The sequence below is a fragment of the Larus michahellis genome, chromosome 2 (assembly GCF_964199755.1).
Source record: "Larus michahellis chromosome 2, bLarMic1.1, whole genome shotgun sequence".
Taxonomy (NCBI): Eukaryota; Metazoa; Chordata; class Aves; order Charadriiformes; family Laridae; genus Larus; species Larus michahellis.
In genome coordinates, this window is record NC_133897.1 from 61,652,843 (window position 1) to 61,674,985 (window position 22,143).

The following is a 22,143-nucleotide window of genomic DNA, read 5'->3' on the forward strand; positions in this document are numbered from 1 at the left end:
CCACTATCATTCTGTGATTCTTTCATCTGAGCAAACTGATAAAGGCGTCAGCGGTGAAGAGGCTATTTTTTTTTCATTATGAAGTTTATACTCTAGTCTTGGTAAACCAATTGAAATCTGGTTTTCTTGAAATTCCTCAGGAATCCCAGACCCTGGAGGTAAGATAAAAAGTCTGTAGAAATTAATTCTTTCCCTTGGTTGAGGACGATTGGGTTAGAGATCATTTAGGCAAACTTGACACCCACAGATCCATGCTCCTTGATGGGATGCACCACGAGTGCTGAGGAATCTGGTAGATGTTACTGCTAAGCCACTCTCCATCATCTTTGAAAAGTCCTGGAGAACAGGAGAGGTGCCTGAGGACTGGAGGAAAGCTAATGTCACTCCAGTCTTCAAAAAGGGCAAGAAGGAGGGCCCAGAAAACTACAGGCCAGTCAGACTCACCTCTATCCCTGGAAAGGTGATGGAACAGATCATTCCAGATGTTGTCTCTAAGCATGTGGAAGAAAAGGTTATTGGGAGTGGTCATCGTGGATTCACCAAGGGGAAATCATGCTTGACCAATCTGATAGCCATCTATGATGGCATGACTGGCTGAGTAGATCAGGGAAGAGCAGTGGATGTTTTCTACCTCGACCTTAACAAGGCTTTTGACACTGTTTCTCACAACACCCTCATAGGTAAGCTTACGAAGTGTGGGTTAGATGAGTGGACAGTGAGGTGGATTAAGAACTGGCCGAATGGCAGAGCTCAGAGAGTTGTGATCAGCGGCACAGAGTCTAGCCGGAGGCCTGTAGCTACAGCGGTGTTCCCGAGGGATCAGTACTGGATCCAGTCTTGTTCAACACATTCATCAATGACCTGGATGAAGGGATAGAGTGCACCCTCAGCAAGTTTACTGTTGATACAAAACTGGGAGGAGTGGCTGATACACCAGAAAGCTTTGTCACCATTCAGCAAGAGTTGGACAGGCTAGAGAGTTGGGTGGAGAGGAACATAATGAAGCTCAACAAAAGCATGTGTAGGGTCCTGCACCTAGGGAGGAATAACCCCATGCACCAGTACAGGTTAGGGGTTGACCTGCTGGAAAGCAGCTCTATGGAGAAGGACTTGGGATTTGACTGACAAGTTGACCATGAGTTAGCAATGCGCCCTTGTGGATCAGAAGGCCAATGGTATCCTGGGGTGCATTAAAAAGAGTGTGGCCAGCAGGTCGAGGGAGGTTATCCTCACCCTATACTCTGCCATAGTGAGGCCACATCTGGAGAGTTCATTTCTGGTCTCCCCAGTTCAAGAAAGACAAGGAACTATTGTAGAGGGTCCAGTGGAGGGCTACAAAGATGATCAGGGGACTGGAGCATCTCTCTTATGAGGAAAGGCTGAGACACCTGGGTCTGTTTAACCTGGAGAAGAGAAGACTGAGAGGGAATCTCATCAATGCTTATAAATATCTAAAGGGTGGGTGTCAAGAGGATGGGATCAGGCTCTTGCAGTGGTGCCCAGCAACAAGGCAAGAGGTAACGGGCACAAACTGGAACACAGGAAGCTCCATCTCAACATGAGGAAAAACTTCTTTACTTTGAGGGTAATAGAGCACTGGAACAGGCTGCCCAGAGAGCTCGTGGAATCTCATTCTCTGGAGATATTCAAAACCCTCCTGGATGTGTTCCTGTGCAACCTGCTCTAGGTGAAGCTGCTTTGGCAGAGGGGTTGGATTAGATGATCTCCAAAGGTCCCTTCCAACCCCTACAATTCTGGGATTCTGGGATTCTTTGAAGGAAACGTCTGGATTTTTTTGCTTTGTTTACTTCTGATATACTTTTGGAAGGACTAGAACTGCAGATAGGTTTAGAAGTGTTTAACAGTCATGTGGGAAGAAATGAAGTAATTTCTATTGCAGACTGGAAGTTCTTGGAGCAAGTACTGTGCTTTTCTCTTTCAGCTCTTCCAGTCTGCATTGTGTTCTTACAGTACCACCAGAATTAAAGAGGAAACATGGAAGAAAAAAATACTATTTTTTCAAGTAGCTGCTAGACTGAGTAATCTCTTGTAGGAAATGCAGGGTATGCTAAACAGGTTGGAGAAGATAGCACAGGAAAAAGAGGGCATGCATTGAGCAGGAAGCAAGATATATTGTTATCTGTTCTAGTCAGAGAAAAAAATCACAGAAGTCAGAGGAAGGGGAAGATGTTCCTATTCCTTCATGGGTAGTTGTACATAAATCTAAGCCATTCAGGTTTGACCTTGTACTTCCTGGAGAGTAAAGTTGCCATTAATTTTTGAGGCATATAGGGTTGTCTGGAATTCTGTTAGCGTGTGACTTGGAAAGAGTCTCCCTGATTTAATCTAATGTCCTGTCTCACTAAAGAGGATGCTAACTGTTCTGTAGCACTCACTGTAAGAGGACATACCCCTAAGCAGAAACAAAAGAAAAGGAGATTCTGCTGTTCAGTCCAGTGAGGCAAGCAGTCCACCTAAAAATTTCCTTCTTTCAATCTGGGTGCACATGTTTTTGTAGTGCATTTGTTTCCACAACACTTCCTTAAGGTGTCGTGAGGAAGTCCTGCAGCCCTGTTCCTGTGCAACAAGAAAGCAAATTATTTGCCCAGCATCTTATGAATAAGTAGTGATGTGCTGACTGGATCTCTCTGGTAACTGTGTTGCGTGAAAAGGGGCAAAGCGGTTTTGGCAGAAGATAAACCCCCTTGCGTTCTAACATTCCTCACCGAGGTGGGAGGCTAGGTGCGGCTGGGTTTAAATTCAGAATGATGCCCAATTCAGCACTATCAGTCCAGTCGCGTTTAATATGTATTAAACTATTACGATTTGGATACACTAATAGTGGACTGCACCTTCAGTCTAGTCGTGCTCATGAACCATCACGGCCACTCTCGAGTCTTTGGTTGCGTTCAGTGAGAAACTGAAACAACTAGCTACTTAAGCAGTGTGGTTTATTTAAACAACAGATATATAGGTTCTTAGGATTCCCCGTGATAAATACCCTGTCTGCAAAGCACGTGGAAATAAAAATATTGTTAAGTATACAAACGCGCAACAAAGTTATAAACAATACAGCCTGGCTATAAATGTAGGATAGAGATTCTCTAGAGAAATTTCTAAGTTCCACGAGGAAGCACTTGGTATAATCTAAGTCTTACCCAAAGGCGTCCCTATGCTGGGGGAGAAAGGCTCAGCCCGTCGACTGGTCCCGGAAGTCAGTGATGGAGTTCTCCCGAGTTGTTCGTGATGGTGTCTTCCCCGATATCCCCCCTCTCTCAGGCTATTTTTATACTATTCTTTTATCTTCAAAGTGGAGATTGAGTGACTTTAGTCATTAATACTTTTATTATGATTAGTGTACTCAAGGAGGAGTGTTTGCACCTTGGGGGCAGGTAGCTTCCGTGATGGAGGTGTGTTTTAGTACATTGTAGTGAGCAAAGTTTGCACAAAGGACAGCATTTCATCAACATTTGACGATATGTTGGCTAGGGTAGCGTGTAGGCCGCTCATCTATTCCGTAGTACCATCTCGTTCCCTTATCTGCTATACGTCACAAGGGAAGGTCACGAAACAATCGCGTTCCATTCCATCCCTTGTGTAATTTCACAAACAACCTTGTACAGGGAATCACAGATGTTGCATTCTTTGTGTGCCAGCTGTGGCTGTGTTCTACCTCAGAAGCTTCTTGATTTTATGACTTTCCTTAATGTGTGAACAATGCTGTACTTTTGTATTCTTGGCCAATTTAGTAATTATTCCACAACTGGGGTCCTAACACAACAGCGAAATCCACCTCTAGCAGAGGCTATGTAAACTGCTATGGTAGGTTGACCTTGACTGGCTACCAGACGTCTACCTAGCTGCTCTCTCACTTTCCTCCTCAACAGGACCAGAAAGAAAGTAAGACAGAAAAGACTGTGAACAAAGAGAAAGATAGGGACATCACTTATCCATTACCATCAGAGTCAAAGCAAGCTTGATTTGTGGAAAAATAATTTATTGACAATTGAAATAGAGTTAGATGGAAAGGAACAAAGACAAAAAATGAAAACACCGTTACACTTCCACCTTATTCCCACCACCACTGTAAAAAGTTTTTTGTTGAAGAAACGTGTGGCAGAAATCAACACTACACTACCAATGTTCATGTGCAATAAGTCAATAATCTTCATAGCAAAATTTCATGCCCTTCAATATAGCCCTTTCAAGGCTGAATTTGCCCTGAAATACCTTTAGTTTTTTTTAATTATTATTGCCCATTTATTAAATATGTATACTGCCAACCTCCAGCCTGCAGAAGTTCCAACTCAAAAATGAACAAAGTGAAAGCCTTGCTGAATGTTAAGTTTGTTTTAATGCTAAAGTTGAATTGCTTTAGCTGGTTTGCTGCAAATAGTAGAACAATTATTTCTAATCGTGTGGGGTATGTTGATTGGCAAGTGATAAATATCTCAGAAAAACAATTTCTTCTGAGCACTTATGGCAGCCAAAAAACAATGATTAGTGCCTGTTCTGTAGATAAGAAGTCCATAATTTAGTTACAGTTTTATCCTCAAATGTTCATTAGACGCTGGAACATGAGAGTCAGTGCACTGCTAACATTGTTTTATTGCAAAAAAAGTATGTTGCTCTAGTTTAAATAACCATACACCAATTACTATCTTTCCACATTCATTTATCAGAAGAAAATGGTGCAAATAGCCAATATTTTCAGCCGCTTCTCAGAAAAAAGAAAGAAAAAGGAAGAAAGAAGAAAAATAATATATTGATAAAAAGTACAGAGGAGGGAATGACTCTGGACTCCTAATGAAAATCAGAGCTTTTCTGAGGGACAATGTTTATATCAGTTATTTCTTTCTCAAGAGAGTCCCTTAAAGTCTGACTCAAACTATCACACCTCTACTCTTCACCTGTAAAATAAGAAACACAATATCTTCTACATTCTAAGTTCAAAATATAAGCTGAGGTTACGAAGATCTCAGATATTATAGAAATGGAGGTTATATTGGTTGATTAAATAAAAAAACTTTTAAAAAGTTATAAAAAGGCTAAGCAGCACAATTACAAGCACACTGTGAATTTCATGCTACCTTGTCCAAAAACATGTTTCTTTGTTAAACGTTATGGGAAGACTTAAAAGATGCATCTTTATATAAACAAAGAGGCATTGCTAATAATACCAGCCAGTTTTGCAATATTTTTCCTGAATATTATTCATTTTCTGGAAAACTTCTTGAAAATCTCTGATTTTGACAGTTCTAGAAATGAATGTCTGTGAATACTGAGTGCCTTATTACAATGTTTACGTGTGAATATGATGATTGTGTTAAATGGACACTGTAAGAAAAAGAAGCAAGAAGGTAAGGCCATTCTCAGCAAACACTTCAGAGCTGTTACAAGACCGTAGTGGCATAGCAAAACAGCCTCAGAATCAAAGCAAAAATTACAATTTAATAAAGGAGTTTATCTTCTGTGTAGGGACAGAGAGTAGTTTGGTAGCAGCACCAATTTACTTTTCCTGCTGTGTTGGCTACAAAAGTTAATCATCTGTAGGTTACCTTCAGGTGCTGCTAAGCTTACATTGCCATGCATTAACAGTAGACTGTCTAAGAAATACTTTTTTTTGCAGAATTAGTCCCTTCTGTTCTAAATGAATGGTATTTTGTTGCAAGGCTGATATCCATTTCTTGAAATGTCACAGACTATTGTTTTTGTTTCAGAATATACTCCTTGCATTTCTTTTGACCTTCATGATCTTCTCCCCAGGATCAGACGGTGTCATAGCCTTGAGTACTGCTTTCCAACTCTGGGGACATGTACTTTTTAGGACAGTGTAGAAGGAAGAACTGGTGTGTGCATGTTGTGCTTTCCATGTTCTAAAATCTGGTTTACAATGAATACAAGGCTGACAGTAGAATCATAGAATCATAGAGTTGGAAGGGACCTCTGGAGATCAAAGTAATCTTTTTTTTTAATTGCAAGCAGCTATTCTTTTAAAGCCGAACTAAAAATATCTTTTTTTTTTTTTTTCTTTTTTACTATCCAGGAGTTGATTTTTCACTGATACGATGAATATTGACAGTGTTATGGAATCGTAGCAGTAAAAGGAATGCTTGATATTTGTGACTGTTTAAGAAGGGATAGCACCTGCCCTAAGGAATTGCACCAGAAAATAGCCAAATGTCACGAAGAAGAGAGATTAAAGGCATAGTGCGTTGTGTAAATTGACACAATTCCTTTTGTCAGCTCAGCAGTGGTGGATACATAAGAAGGACCAATGTGTGGAAGATATCAAATATCTGGATATCAATGTGTGGATATCACAATTGGATATGTGTCTTTCCTTTTGATCTGTTTGGTAGTTCTCTGCCTCTTTTCTGTTCTGATTCCTTCACCTCCTCTTTTTTCCTGAATATTTAAAAAAAATAAATTAATTGCTTTCTCCAATCTTCTTACTACTTAGTCATCCACACACTGAAGAATTAAAAAAACAACATCTGATCATAAACACTGCCTGCTTGTGTTAGTTCATTAGACCAAGAAAAATAAAATAATACACCTGACCAGAATTAGATAATATCCACATAAAGCTAACATAACCTTTTTTGTTTGATTGTTTGCATTAAGCATGAATTTTTAATAATAAGCTTATGAAAATCAAGTCTATTCAGGAACAGGCAGTAAAATTGGCAGTATTCTTTTGATAAGCTGAGGGTATTTCACTCAGCTATAATGAACTGTATATTTTGTAAAATTCCATCATCCTATTCTTGTATTCAGAAAACACTGAGAGTTTTGTAACACTAGCAGAGTAAAGTAAAAACAGAACTCCTCTCTGGAAATGGCAATCAGCAAATATTCTCAAATGTTCTTCTTCAAGTCTGTTGTCTTTTCTACCTTGTCTTCTCATAATTTCTCTTTAAAATTTGTGTACATTTTCACATGGATCTTTTTAAATTGACACTAAATCAGTGTTTCTTAGGGAGTGGAAATGCTTTTTATTCCTCGTAATACAGAATATTTTGGGAAAAAAAAAATTCCAAGTGTGCAATATATTTGAATTATGGTGCAGCATCAATAAGACCTCGATTCTCCAGAGAAATCTGTCACTAAAGCACATGGCTAACTAGCAGAGGTGCTGGGTAACTGTAGATGGTAAATGATTACGAGATTGGAAATGGATTTATGACATTTCTTTTGCATAATGTCATGAAATATAGTACAATATCATAGTCAAAAATCCTGGAGGCACTGAGTGACACAAACAATTTAGCACAAAGCCATACTAATGTCCAGTTGTCATATATGAAAAAAGAGAATACATTATCCATAAAATGGAAATTTATAGTTCCCTATTTTCCACTCCATATTTAGCTATTGTTGAAAGTAATTCTTTTTGAAAAGAGAATGAGGAAGAGTGAAATAAGAGTGAAGTAAGATGTTTTTTTAGTAGATAAACTAAGCTAGTTTATGGGTCAACATGTCACAGCTCACAACTTCCTGTAATCCAAATAAATACAATATAAAAATGCCTCATCTGTCATGGAAAATTTGTTTTGATTAGTAAAAAATGTTTACCACAGTTTTAAACTCAACACTAGCTTAACTATGACAGAATTTGGGTTTCTGACTTGCTAAAATTTTTGATCCTTTTTTCTTTCCATGTTCAATAACAGAAGTTAAATATCATGCTGACAATGCTATTGTCTTATGGGTTAGAAAGATGTATACGTGTGCTTCCATGATGTAAATAATAAAAACCTTTCTATTTGTGTATAAAAAAAACCCAAACCAGACAGGAATATGTTTATGTCAATTAAAAATCGATTTTGAAAGACTTCGCAATTCATCAGTAGGCACTACCAGAAATTAAATGTGTTTCTCACAGAGCACTTAAACATTATGCTTTATCCTCCACCCTTAGAGACTATATCAGATTCCACTGGTGTTGGACTGACAGTGTTATCGATACCCATCACAAACTGTATGTACATGTGTTTCCTTAATACATGTTTACTAATGGGGCTTGATTCTTTCCTTGGCCAATTGATTACGTCTATCTGAACTGGTTGTATTTTCTGGTTCAACGAATGTAGATTGAAAATCTTAGTCTAATACTTCTTAACTGAGATGCTACAAGATCAGCCTCTAGTGGGACTTTGTTAGCATTTCTGATCAATGGAAGTTGTAGATGAAAATGTTAAAAATACCATGGAATCGTGATAGTGTCTTGCTGCTACTGTTGCCAGTCTTTTCCAGAGAGAATCTGTTCCTCTAATATTCTGGGAAAGACTAGAATTCTTTCTTACTATTTTAGGGAAATCACTAAAATTCTGCAATAAAAGATCAAATTTAGCTCTGGATGAAATTGTAGCTTTATTGAAGCAATGACAGTGTTATTGTTGACCTCAGTGGGGAGGACGGTGACCTCAGATGTTTAGTCAATGTACTTTGCCTTTCATGTAAGATCACAATACAAGATTAAGCACTGTGTTAAAAAGTCATATATGATCAAATCATGGAATCACAGAATGGTTGGGGCCGGAAGGGACCCCTGGGGGTTATCTGGTCCAGCCCACCTGCTCAAGCAGAGCTACCTAGAGCATGCTGCCCAGAACCATGCCCACAGTTGTCCAGAGTTCTAGAATTGTATTAGCAGCTACTAACGTGTAAGATCTAAATGACCTGTGGTGAGGCCAGGAAGATACAGGGACTTGAACCTTTACTAGTTGTATTGCCTACCTGCCAAAAGGATTTTTTTTCTTCCTCTCCTCTCCTCTCCTCTCCTCTCCTCTCCTCTCCTCTCCTCTCCTCTCCTCTCCTCTCCTCTCCTCTCCTCTCCTCTCCTCTCCTCTCCTCTCCTCTCCTCTCCTCTCCTCTCCTCTCCTCTCCTCTCCTCTCCTCTCCTCTCCTCTCCTCTCCTCTCCTCTCCTCTCCTCTCCTCAACATGCATCTGAAGACTGGAGGGAAGTGCAAGAAACTGTGTCACTGAGTGGGTTGTAGCCTTATATAATTTTTTTCTTTTATATTTATATTTTAAAGCACCTCAATTTTAATTACTGGATAAACAGACCAAGTGTATGTATACGTTTTGTATATATTTACTCAATACAGTAACGAGTTTCATTTGAACTATGCTGCACAGTAGTTATAAATACTACTCTATCTTGCATTTTCTGCCTCATGAACATGGTGAGTCATGACATCGTACTAAACTAAATGGATGTCCTTATTATTAAGAAGTGTTATGGTTTAATTATACTTTCAGCCAATAACCATGAGGTACTGCCCTTTTGATATTCTTCACAATAGCTGAGAATTTTTATAACTTATTTCTCAGATGATGCCTTTGAAAGGCAATTTTCTTGTTATTTGCCAAGAATTGGCTATGTGAAAATGCCAATCATATCTTCATAAATAATCTACACTGGCTCTGCCATTTCATCCCACTCCAACCCTACTGCTGTCTCTGTTACTTGTGGCAACAGAACCATTTCTGTGATCATCTGACAACATCAACAAACACAGGGAAACAAGAAGAAATCCAGACAAATAAATGCAGTGTGATGGGTTATATCCAAAGCAGCCACTTTTGGGCAACTAATTTAGCTACCTAGTTTCCATTTGTTCCTCCTAACTTCTCCAGGTTAGAGACCCTTTGATAAGGTGTCTGCATGGGATTGTGCCCTGGAGAAGTTTCCCTCTCTCTGTAGCACACGGAGAAGACGGCGGTGCTACAATGGGGGCCCTGAAGGCTCTGCTTGCTAAGTATGGGAGATGTGCTCAAAGCTGCACCTGCAGCACATTGGATCTGTGCTTTCCTAAACCTGCATGAGTGTTCTAATTGCATAAAGACTACATTCCCTTGTAAAACACCTATGCTTGAAAGGTAATTCTCTACCCCAAATGTGAAACCCAATTCCCTCAAGGAAGAAAGGATTCTGGGTTTGGACCCAACCAAACAGAAGAGGGCAAGGGGTTGACCTGTCAAGACCAAACCATTTCTTCATCTGTAGATTTAGAATTTAAGTAAATAGGTCTTTCTGGAAATTCTGGTGTTCTTACCTTACCTTTGGACTTCTGCTTTGAAAGCACAGTGTATGCTAAGTAAAACCTTGGAGCTCTCATTGATCACTGGGAAGAAGCCAATCGTACTGAATGTCATTTCAGGTACTGCAGGGGGGAGCAGAGTCTCTGAGAGGAGAATAGCACAGAAATAAAGAATGTTTTCCTAGCACTGCTGCACAAGCATGAAAGGGAGGAGTGAACACAGGAATGCACAACGCCCCTAATTAGGGCATTTCTGAAATTTGTAATGTTTGACTTTTATGACTGTGATGCTGTTTGGTTGGGTTTTTTTAATAAGTAGCCAAGAATCGGGGTGGAGAAGAAGAGGGACTATTAGGGTCTTAGTTTGTAGGAATTTTTCTAACGTTTGCAGATTTATTTTTTTTAAACTGGACCTATGCAATATGTAATAAAACCAACTTTTGGGTTCTTTGCATTCTATCTGATGTGCAAAACCTATGGCCATGTTAGATACACTGGAGCATACTAAACCCATTCACAATGTTATAGTCTTTTTCAGCACGACAGATGAGAAACCTCATTACTTCTGCATCTGAGTGAGTACTTGTTCGGTGATTTCAGAGCAAAGTAAAACACATTAAGGCTAAACCTTTACGTTTTAAACTAATGATATTTTAAATTTGGCATACTTTGCATGAACTTAGCAGTAGAAGCCCTTGCACTGTGGTGCACACAGTGGTGAAGAAAACTTCTTATAAGCACTGTCTGTTTCCAACTTTCAGGCAAAACCAGATCCTTAAAAGGTTCGCCAGTCCTTTGTATCTACAAGGTATAAGATTGCGTGCTTAGTCATGCAGGTGTGTCTCCACCCTCTCCACTGTGCTATTTTATTCTTGGCAGGCATCAACTTTTCCACACTGTGAATGACTGATGTGTGAATGCACAATGTTTGAAAACAGTAGTATAGAGTCTATTTATGTGTGTCTGTGTTCCTGTAAGTATGTGTAAAAGAGGCAACAAGTTATTAAAAAAAAAGAAAAAGGAATATAAAAAAGTACTATGAGGAGCAGAGAAGGCAGTGTAGTTCCCAAGGCAACTAATCTTTTCTCTTTTCGTTAAACCCTAGAGCTCACATAGGCAAAGCGCAATCCTCACATCTCCACAAATGTATTCCTATTTTTTTGAAGAACATCTCTGTCATTGGCTAACATTTTGCCCAAGACAGAATTTGTCTGTTTAAAGTAGGAGAGATTGATATTTCCAGTGATGAAAGATTATGTACTTTATGACTAGTATGCTCTCTTTAATCCGTTTTATTTCAGTTCTTGAAATTTTACTTATTTCAGAGGTATCTTCCAGAAGGCAAGAGGGATTTTAACATAGTAATACCGGAATGCAAATCAGATCTACTCATTCAGGTATTTTAGTCTAGTCTTTTTTTAAATATAAGTCAGAAAAGTGCTACTGCTAAATCCCACATGTATAGAACAGTGCTAATGTTAATAAGTAATATTACAGTACAGTCTTATTCATTCTGTCACCTTAAACTAGCAAAAATTATGATTGCTATCATGAATAGGTGATTCTATTCATATTCAAAACCTCACCCTCATTTCTTGAGCTACTTTTATTCCATGCAAACTCTGTGTGTGTGTGTTTAACTCGCAATGAAGGAGAAAGTGCTGTTCATTTCTGACTGCAAAACTACATTCTACCTCCATGAATAAAACCTTACTTTCCTTTCTGTAGTGTGTTTAATGTGAAGATGGAAATAAAAGAACCAAAATCCGTTGATCTTCTTAAAGTTATCTTAGTTTTTCCTATTGAATCCTTGCTTTTAGGAACTAACTTATAAATGTAGAGGACGCATGTAGAGCTGGTAACAAGGGCAGTTTTGAGCATCCACGTTAAGAAAAGGTAACGAAAGTAACTCGGATGAAAACATATGTAAGACAACAGAAAGAACTTGTTTCAGAGGGTCATTTGGGGTTTTTTGAGGTTTTTCCAGCCATCTGGAGGACAGACGGACTTCAATGTGGACTTTTAAGAACAGTTAAGTGTAATTTTGGCCACTCACCTGTTATTTGCAAGGACCCTTAATTTACTTGGTGGCCTTTTGCTAGATTGTGGCCCAAGACATTTACATTTTAATGGATAAGACTGATCCACAGGGAAGTAATTTGTCACAGAGTCAAACTGTGGATAGGCTATGAAGTGTAGAAGGAAACCCAGCTGTCTTGACCTTCTAGTACCTGATTATTGCACAACATAGTTTTCATCAATTTATACTATACTTTGGATTTTAAAGAGACACATGCTTTTTTTGAGGCTTTATTAATAACAGGAACCAAGTAAAGGCATCCTCACTGCGGTACATTACACTTAATGCTTCCATCAGCTGCTGATTTTCCTGGAGAATATTAAATCTGACTATAGTAATATAGGTCCACCAAATCTGCAATATGCTAGTGGCAATCCACTAACAATACCTTCATACTTGTGGTAGACTTAGTCCAATGCAGTGAGCAAAACAACCAGGAAAATCACAAGACTTTCTCGGCCAAGAACCACTGGCTTAGAAAAATGTCCAACTCACGATGGGCCTTAAAGTCTATTACTAGGAGTTTCTAACGTTGCTTTAGTGCACCATCCCATTAAAATTAGGAATGCTATCCAGCATCATCTGGTGACTTCCATTTCTATATGAACCTTTCTCACACTGCTGAACACTCATCAGCCCAGCAACAGGCTAGATACTTTATAGCTGCTCTTGCAGTACCAGTACAGAGTAACAACATGGAGAGAGCACTATCCCTCTAATAAAACAAAGATTTTGGACAGTGGGATCATGGTTGAGAGATCAGGAGCCATCTAATCCCATTAATTGTCTTCGTTTGGTAATATGAAAATGTTAATAGAAATAAAGAGAGCAATATGTGTAGGAAGTGCAACATTATTGCTTACTGCTCAGGGCAAATTTGTGCTGTTAAATTTCACGTTTGTACTCGACACTAACCTTTCATATACTTAGCAATTTCATGGTGATGTTAAATCTAGAATTAACCACATCACACAGCACATTGAAAAGTCAGAAATTTATTAGGAGATCCTTGAACTAAATGAGAGTGTTTTCATCAGCTTCTGTGGCCTTAGAGTCAGGCTGTGAATGCAGAGATGTATTCAAAGTAAACGTGGCCCTTTTATTAAAACTTGGCCCTTTTTAAAAAACTGCCGTTACTTTTCCTGTTCTATCATTTTTCCCTGTTATAACGTGTGTCTCATACTAGAATAACTTTTTATTAAGGAAGCATCCAAAAGCATGGACTCTTACAGGATTTTTGTTATGCTAGATGTTTTTCATATAGGGAATAATAAATCATGTTCTCTTCAGTTTACAATAAAGTGTTTCACTTCCAACTACTATAAAATGAAGTTTAGACTGCATTTGCACCAGCAGAATATGTTGAGGGCAGGAGAGAGGAGATATATAAAGATGTTTCCAAGATTAGACCCAAACTCACGACAGGAACAAATTCTTTCCTAGTTCCGGCACTGGCTAATTTGTACCAAGAAAACACTGTTAACACAGAACATGTAGTTTGGTGCACCCTAAACACCTGCACTGATTTTGAGAGGATTCAGTATGGAATATTCTCTCAGGTTGTCAGAAAATGCAGAAATGAGGCATAAAAAAAAAGAGAAGAGGGAAATAAAATGCTTTCCATGGTAAAGAAATGTAGAACCACAGTATAAATATATTAGGAAATATGTTCTTAACTGCCTAGGAGATCCAGATCAGAGCAGCGTCCCTAAAATATTTCAGTGTCTGTCCTCCACATTTCAACTATTTATTTTTTTTTCCTTCCTAGGACTGAAACCATGTTAGTCTACATAATACTGTTACAGCAGTAAAACTATCATTTGCTACCCAAAGCTGTTAAACGTCATAGTGCCATGTGATGATGCAAGAAGGCTAGTGGACAAGCACAGGTTTTTCACTGATATGTCAAACTGTACTTAAAATACTGAGTATCCTATACTTCCACAATTTTTATTTATACGAGAAAAGCAGGGATACGCAAAAATTAAGAACTCTTTTTAAATCTGCTTTTCTCTTCAAAATAAGACAATATGCAGAGAATAAAATCCTTGGAAATTTCAAGTTCTTAAAATTAAAGGGAGAAAAATCCTTATAAGGGCTCTCAAGCTCATATTGTCTTATGGAAAATGGTCTTCAGTTTGGAAAGAAGTAATGATTTTCAAAAAAAGTATTTGGGAAATTAAGTATTTTTCAAAATCAAGTCTGAATTGCATTAATCCAGATTATTTTGTGTGTGGTGTTTATGTCTGAATTAGGTTTAACTTTATTTGGATTTTTGTTGTTGTTCTTGTTCTATTCTTTGTTTTCTAGGACAGATAAAGCCTAACATTACCTACGGATATTTTACTGTATGAACATAGCATAATTTTCTCTTTTCACCTCAAAAAATAAAGTGACCTCTTTTTCATTCAAAACACACAAGTCCTGAGTACAAATTAGCATGACAATTAAAGCTGCATTTCGCGTAGGGGCTTTTCTAACTGGAATTTTGCCTTAAGTTTCTTGACTGCCAGGTAAGTCACAGTAGAAACTGTGGCTGGAAATGCTAGAACATCCCCAAGTAACAACAGAACCAGGACACAAATAAAACTCAAAAATTTGTATCATGGAATGGACTTTTAAAGAATTTCCATAATAACCTTTATAAATGCATTAATTGGCATTTGACTTAACCTGTGGTGGGAAATGCTAATGCTAGGTCTTGTCTCAGCTTCAGCTGTTAACTGCTGAAGTCAGGTACTGCATATGGTGTCCTGGGCCCCAGGAAGATGATGTTGTCCACACATGCCTCTGGAGCCTGTTGGCAGGGCTCTGGTGCTGATGGATTTCCAGGACAGCCAGGTGGTTTCATAGTTCATCTGGTGTCCTTGCACATTTGCAGGTCACTTGTTTTCACTTGTAACCTAAACCAGTGTAGAACAGGACTTCTCACAATCCAAAATAAACCCATGAATCTCTTAAAAGGAGTGCAGCTGTAACCCTGTTTAGTTTTTTCCCACTAGTCCTTAGTACAGAAACAATTTACCATTACTACTCTTTGGATCCTCATAATAGTAATTCATTGTACAGCTATAAAAGCTGCCTTTATAGATGTCACTTAAGTGGGACAGCAACCCCGAGGGACTGACTGCTGGAGAATACGGTGAGTTTGAGTAATTTCGGCATTGAGAAATAGCCAATCCATTGCCATGGGGAGACAATCTTTTAGTGCTGCTGTTTCTTTTTAAATGCTACAACCTGGCTCAAAGCCTGACTGCAAAGGCTTCAGGATTTTGGCAGGCATGCTGTTTTGCTGTAGCTTTCCTGGCATTACTTTCTCAGCGGTTTTACCTATCAGCGAGAGGTGGACCAGAAGTCAATTACATCCCACTCTTTCCAAGAGGGCAATTGAGAAAAACAGAGCCTGAAACCATACTATTCTTGACCTGTAATTCGTAAAAGCCCTTTGCTTTTTCATATGCCCTTTTTTGTTTGTTTTGCAGTTTACTGTAGCAATTTTCATGAGAACAGTGGTCGTTAGGGATTTTTTGGCCCAGTATCACGCGCTTGAGAGCTTTGGATGGCTCAGACAAACATGTGAATTTCTGAGGCCAAAGCCTCCTACACTTACTTACATACTTAAAAATTACTAACCGAAATACAATATTGCACTGACAGGAGACATTCTCTTTAAATGTCACTTAGATTAGTGGTGATGCCACATACAAGCAAAGTGGGTGGGGGAAATAAGTGAGTAGGCTCCTTGCGCTGTGTAGGTCTGCAGGAAGAGGCTGGAGCTAAGTAAATGTGTCATTAATGTTTAATAAATGTATCTTACCCACCTCATTACTGTTAATTTCTTAAAATGAAACTAATCATAGTTCTGTATTCATGGGTCATCTTTGCCTGCCAAAATGCCTCCTTTTTTCCTACTCATTCTATTTATGAAGCAGATGACTGACACAATCTGTGTGGAGCAAAATAGAGCATTCAGTAAAAAATCCTTCCCTCTCTCACTGTTAAGAAGAGAAAATTCCATTAGACTTGTTTTGATTTGAACGTGAATTCTTTGTCGGTTCTAAAGACTTTAGTATTCTTTGATACTTTCTCTGGGAAAATGATGAATTTAGGTGTAAAATTTATAACCCTCTTATTGCACAGAGGAAATTTTAAAAAAGGGGGATAGCAGCTCAGTAGCGACAGCCTTTAGTCTGTCACTATATAGGTCAGAGGATTATATTTGACAATAGATGTCTGTAGAGAGTGTACAGTCTCTCAGTGTTTTTGTGGTTTTAAACAGAAAGACTAAATGTGTATGTGCGTAAGGTAGTTACACAGACATGGGTATGTAACAAACACAGAATCACGGTATCCATTAGGTTGAAAGGCACCATGGGAGGTCTCTAATCCAACCTCCAGCTCAAAGCAGGGCCAACACTGACCTGAGACCAGGTTGCTCAGGGCTTTATCACTTTGACTCTTGAAAACCTCTACAGCTGGAGACTGCATTACTTGTCCAGGTAGCCTGTTCCACTGTTTGACTGTCCTCATAGGGAAAAAGCTTCATCAAACTGAACCTCTCTTGTTTCAATTTATATCTGTTGTCTGTCTCTCATCTTCTACCAGCAGCAGAGTTGCTCCATATCCATCCAATCCTCAGCCTGTACCACTGCATGGTTAGTCCGCTCAAAGTTGCCAGAAATGTCATTTGTCCTTGTTGACTTTCCTGCAGTTCCTCTTGGCCCATTTCTCCATCCTGTCTTGCCCTCTCTGAATTTCAGCCTTGCTTCTGAACACACTGACAGTTTCCCTCAGTTCGGAATACTCTACAAACTTGATGAGAGGGCATTCCACCTCCTCCAGGTAATTTATAAAGATCTTATATTACTTCAGGCCCCTGTGGTACTCTGTTTTTAATTAGCATCCCAGTGGAGTACAAACTGTTTACCAATACCATTTTGAACAATTTTTACCTGTCTAGTAGTCCATCCATGTCAATCGTAGTATTCTAACTTGATCTTAAGGATGCTGGAGAGATCAGGTAGACAGCCTTGCTAATGTCAAGGTAATTGACTTCCACAGCTCACTACTCAAGCACAAATTTCATCATGGAAGGCAATCAGGTTGTTTTTGCCTCATTCATCCTTAGTAAATGCATGCTGGTTATTTCCAGTTGCCTTCTCATTCCTTCATCTGCCCAGAAATGTGTGTCAAGAGGACTCACTCTATGATTTTCAGGATACTAAAGTGGGGCAAAGCAGCCTGTAGATCCCTGAGTCATTCTTCTTGCCTTTTTTGAGGATGGGTGCCATATATTTTTTCTTCAGCCATTGTGGGCTGTCCCTGATTAAATGACTTTCCAAAAATAACAGACAGTGTCACAATGACATCAGTCAGCTTTCTTAGCATCCCCAGGTACATCTCATTGGGTGCCATGGACTGGCATAGGCTGAGATTTCTCAAGCAATCACTGACTTGACCCTTCTCTACTCCTGGTAGTTATTCTCTTCCTTGAACCTTATCTCCGGGCAAAAGGGCCTGCAAGACTTTGTTGGTGAAGACTGAGGCAATGACAACATTGAGTACCTCAGCTATAACTGTGCTATTTGTTATACAAATAAATATTGCAACAACCAGGAATAAAGGGTGAAACTGTTGCTATAAGTCTGACTCTAAGTCCCTATGATAAAATGTTGTCTAAAGCTTCCATGTTTATGGAAATAATGAAATAATGCAGGTAACATTTTTAAAGCTTAAAATGTGCACACCGGAAGTAGGATTTTCCATTCATCTTTTCTCTAAGGGTTGAAAGATCCTCTTGCTGTTAAGTTTCCAAGCCAGCCTTTTCCAGAGAGGGACGTTCTCACTATGTGTAGAGTTCAGTCAAAGACAGAACATGTTGAATATGTTGTCTTCACATACCTATCTGACCTATTATTTGCATTATTTATTCACATAATGCACATTTACATATATAAATGTACACACATGCATATATATGCACATACAACTTTCTATACAGTTGTATACAAAAGTGGGTCTTTAGTACCTGCTCAGAAGCACAAGGGAGGTAAAGTCTGAGCACACTTTGAGTCAAGAATGAGTCATGGAGGGGTTGAGCATGGCACAATTAAGGCTTTTCATGTTATAACTTATTCTGTCAATGAGTATTCTGAGCTTGTATCTTTGTAAGCACAACAGGGATGCATGAAGCCCAATCCAAGTTAATCTAATAAGCATGATAATGACAGATAGGCAGTGGCTGGGGGGCTTAGCATGTTTAAATAGTCTCTTAAGAGCACCCATTAACCCTGCAATATAAATATAGCCAAGATCTACGCCTGTATACAGCTCTGAGGGTCTGAAAAAGAGTAGTACAAAGGGGCAATGGAGCAGAAAAATAATGTGCTAGGCACGTTAATGTCCACAAAAGGCTTCTGCTATCTGTGAGGGAGAGGGGAATTTCAGATATCGGAAATTCTTTCTCATGTGACTAGGCACTTGTCCACCTTTATTTGCTGGTCCTTTTCTCTAGGCCTCCATGACGTCTTAATGAAATTCTTGTGAAATGCTTCAAAATCTTTTTATGAGGAATATTTTCCCTTTTCTAGTCACATCTGAAAATGATTGTTTGAAAAATATAGACTAGCTAAATTATGCAATCTCCTATATTACCGAGTCCACAAAATACTATAATGATTTTGGGACAAAAGTCTGTCATAGTTGCACTAAAGTACCCCTGTTGCAGGTATACTGCCCCTGTGTGAGAGGTTTTGACCTGTTTTTACACAGAGAAAGTATCTGTGTGAAAGACAAGATGATGATCTATGTAGGGCATGACCAGGATAAACGCTGAGATTAAATTGGTTTGGCAGTTTAAAGTCAAGTATGTCAGGATCTGAACAGTACCTCCAGGAACCATCAATCTGTGTTAAGATTCATATCAAGATTCAGATCTCAATGAGATTTCATCAATCTGAATCTCATTTCCTGTGCCAGCTTTTCCTTTTCAGATGACAGCAGAGCATCTATTCCAAGGTTCAGGAATAGCTTGCCTATCTGCTAGATTTTGTGAACCCGTATGTAAAAGAAATTTTCTAACATTGGATGAGAAATTTTTCTTCTTATTGCAATAGAGAACATACTGCAAAGACTGCCATTGTTGTTGTATGACAAGGAAAATGTGGGTTGCGGAAAATCTGGAGTGCTACTGTGTCTTGGCTCATCCGTACTCTGCCACCATCTGCATGCACAATGCTGTGGCCTTGTGAGTAAAGAGGAAGGAGTGATTTGGGAATTGGATGGCTTGCTGTTAAAGGAACTACCAGAAAGAGCTGCATATATACTGTCTAGATAAACTGAATAGAACAAAACAGCTTCCCATGAAAGAGGGCTGTAAAGATAACCGAAAGCATCATAGCGTTCACCTGTTTGAAAAGGACGTCCAGGCTCAAATAATGAATGTTTCCTTTTGAAGTATTTGGAGCGTATATGAGAATGGTTTAAACCAAAACCTCTCTTTCTGTGGAACAATGGGACCCTTAAGATCTAAGCAGGTATAATAAATACACATCTTGGTTTTCAGTGTGTGTTTATTTTGGTTTTCATTTTCTTACTATATCTTTTTTATTTAGCCTATTAGTATGGAAGACAGAGCAGATACTGAAGCAAAACAGAATTATTTTCTTCTGTTTAACCTATAACTTCCTGTACTTTTCCTCTCATTTCTTCATATTCTGTTACTCCAATCAGAACAAAATTGCTCTTGTTATTGAAATCAAACAAGAAAACTGTGGAGGTTTAACCTGCTAGTTTCTTCTACAGTGGAAGTCTGGTAAGATCCTAATAAAAGGGTCTCAGTATAAGGGACATCCCTTTTGTGTGCTGATTTTAGAAATAATATGATGAATAAGGTACCACTACTGAAATGTATTAAGAATGTCCTCGTTATACTATTTATTTACAGTACTCTTCAGTGTATCTTGGGATTATGAATACCTGCAGAGCTACCTTCAGCAACATTCTTGGGCAAAATGCTAAATGCTATTCCAAGTTCCCTTTTTCCATGAGAACTGGTCATTTTCTAGTACTTGGTATAGTATCTTCTTAAGGCTTGCTTGAAAGAACAGAAAAGAAAGGGAAGAAAGAAGCAAAGTACGGTAGGATTTCTGTTGTCAGGTGAGATTATTTTTTTTTAGCACCAGTGCTATAGTTAAGCTCTAAACACCCTGAAAGATCTGACAGACTAGGAACTACATGCAAGGAATTGCCACCAGTGTGAGGTTTACAATGTGGGTGGTCAGCAGATACAGGTTTTCTCATGGGTTTAAGGGTGATCTTACATATCAGTTCTGATATAGCCTCACTGCAGAATGTTTCTTCTTACTGTTTCTAAACCTTATACACAAATTCTAAGCCCAAAGCACCAAAAAGAGTGACAACAATAAATTAAAAAACATTTTAAAGGTCTACTATTCTTAAGTGTCAGGTGATCCAGAAATTGCAGCTCTTCTAGGTTCCCAGCTTCAGAACCAGGCTGGTGTTTCAGTGGATGTTTAGATTAAGCTCCCTGTTCTTATTCATTATAAACCTTCTGCCAGAGATGTTTTTCACTCTACCCAGAGATGGAGGCAGAGTAAGTTAAGGACACAATATCTTTGCTGTCCTACATCCTGAGAGATTGCTTCTCCCTGACTCCCTGGAGTACCTAGAGTGAGGAAAATGCCTCTGTGTACCTGTTTTTTCCAGGTCAGAAAAACTGTTTGTTGTGATAAATAAAATGAGAAACCCATTGCACCTACAGCAATTGTACTCTCACCACCCAGTGAAGAATTATCTGTTCCCAGTAACTTAATGTGAAACCTGTGGAAAATCAATTCATTATGTGAAGATGGGAGCAATCTAATCTGCAAGAATAACAAACTGCATATACCAATTAAGAATCCAAGCCATCTGGCCCTTCAGCAAGACTTGCTGTATCTCCACTTGGTGCAATAAATTAAAAAGCTGTTTCTATGTGCATACTCAGGCCAAACGCATTTTCTTCAAAAATACCTACTGTCTTAACCGCTCATTAGGTCAAACAGGAGGTTTTTATCTTGTTTTGGTTACTGTTCTGCATCCTCCACATTCTCAGTTGACATCACCACATGCTCACGTAGATAATGATGTGAAACTCAATGCTTTCTTTTCATCGTAAAACTGTCTCTGCCCTTCTGTAGCAAGGAGTCACAGTCCTTGAGTTTCACTGTTACATGGAGGGAATTTCCTAGAACTAGCACTCTGATGATTAAACTGCATTCTCCCTAAATAGTTATTCATTCACAGCTCCAGGTCCCCTCAGCAGGTGAAACCTTTAGATATGTATCAAAACTATACCCACCTCACTACCGCATGTAACCTCCAACCCCAAGCTAGGCATCTGTGTGCTTTCTATGAGGGACTTGCCTGAGGTAACCAATAAAAGATGATAAGGTAGAAGTGGGACTTGAGTAGCCAAGTGTGACTTGGAGTGGGATGCCTCCTTTCCCTCGGTATTGACGACAAGGATGTTTCTGCTTAAGTTACAGATCTAAGTCTTTCTTACACAAAACATAATGCCAAGCTACATCCATTAATCCTGTAGTTAGAGAAACCATCTTGCTGTGTTCAGAGAAAGAATTTGGATTTTGCTTTCCAGTAAGAGCGCCATCATCACCTGCTGATAGACCAGTGTGCACCAGGCTCTCCTGATGAAGTGTTTTGATTTTGTGTAGATAATTAGGTATCCAGTAAACCAGAGAGAGGAAGAGAGAAAGTAACTCTTACTTGGTGGCTAAGTGTGGATGTCGGGTGAATCAAATTCATGTTTTGATGAATCTTCAATTGTTTCCAAAAAGAAGAACGGCTTCATTGATTTTGAGTTGTATATTAGATAGCCTGATGATTTCTAGCCCGCTTTCCCTGGGTTGAGACCCCTGGCCCAAAAGGAATTTTGAACCGTATCTTGACAGGTATGTTTTCAGCAAGTGCTGTAATGCCTGATCTATAAGCGA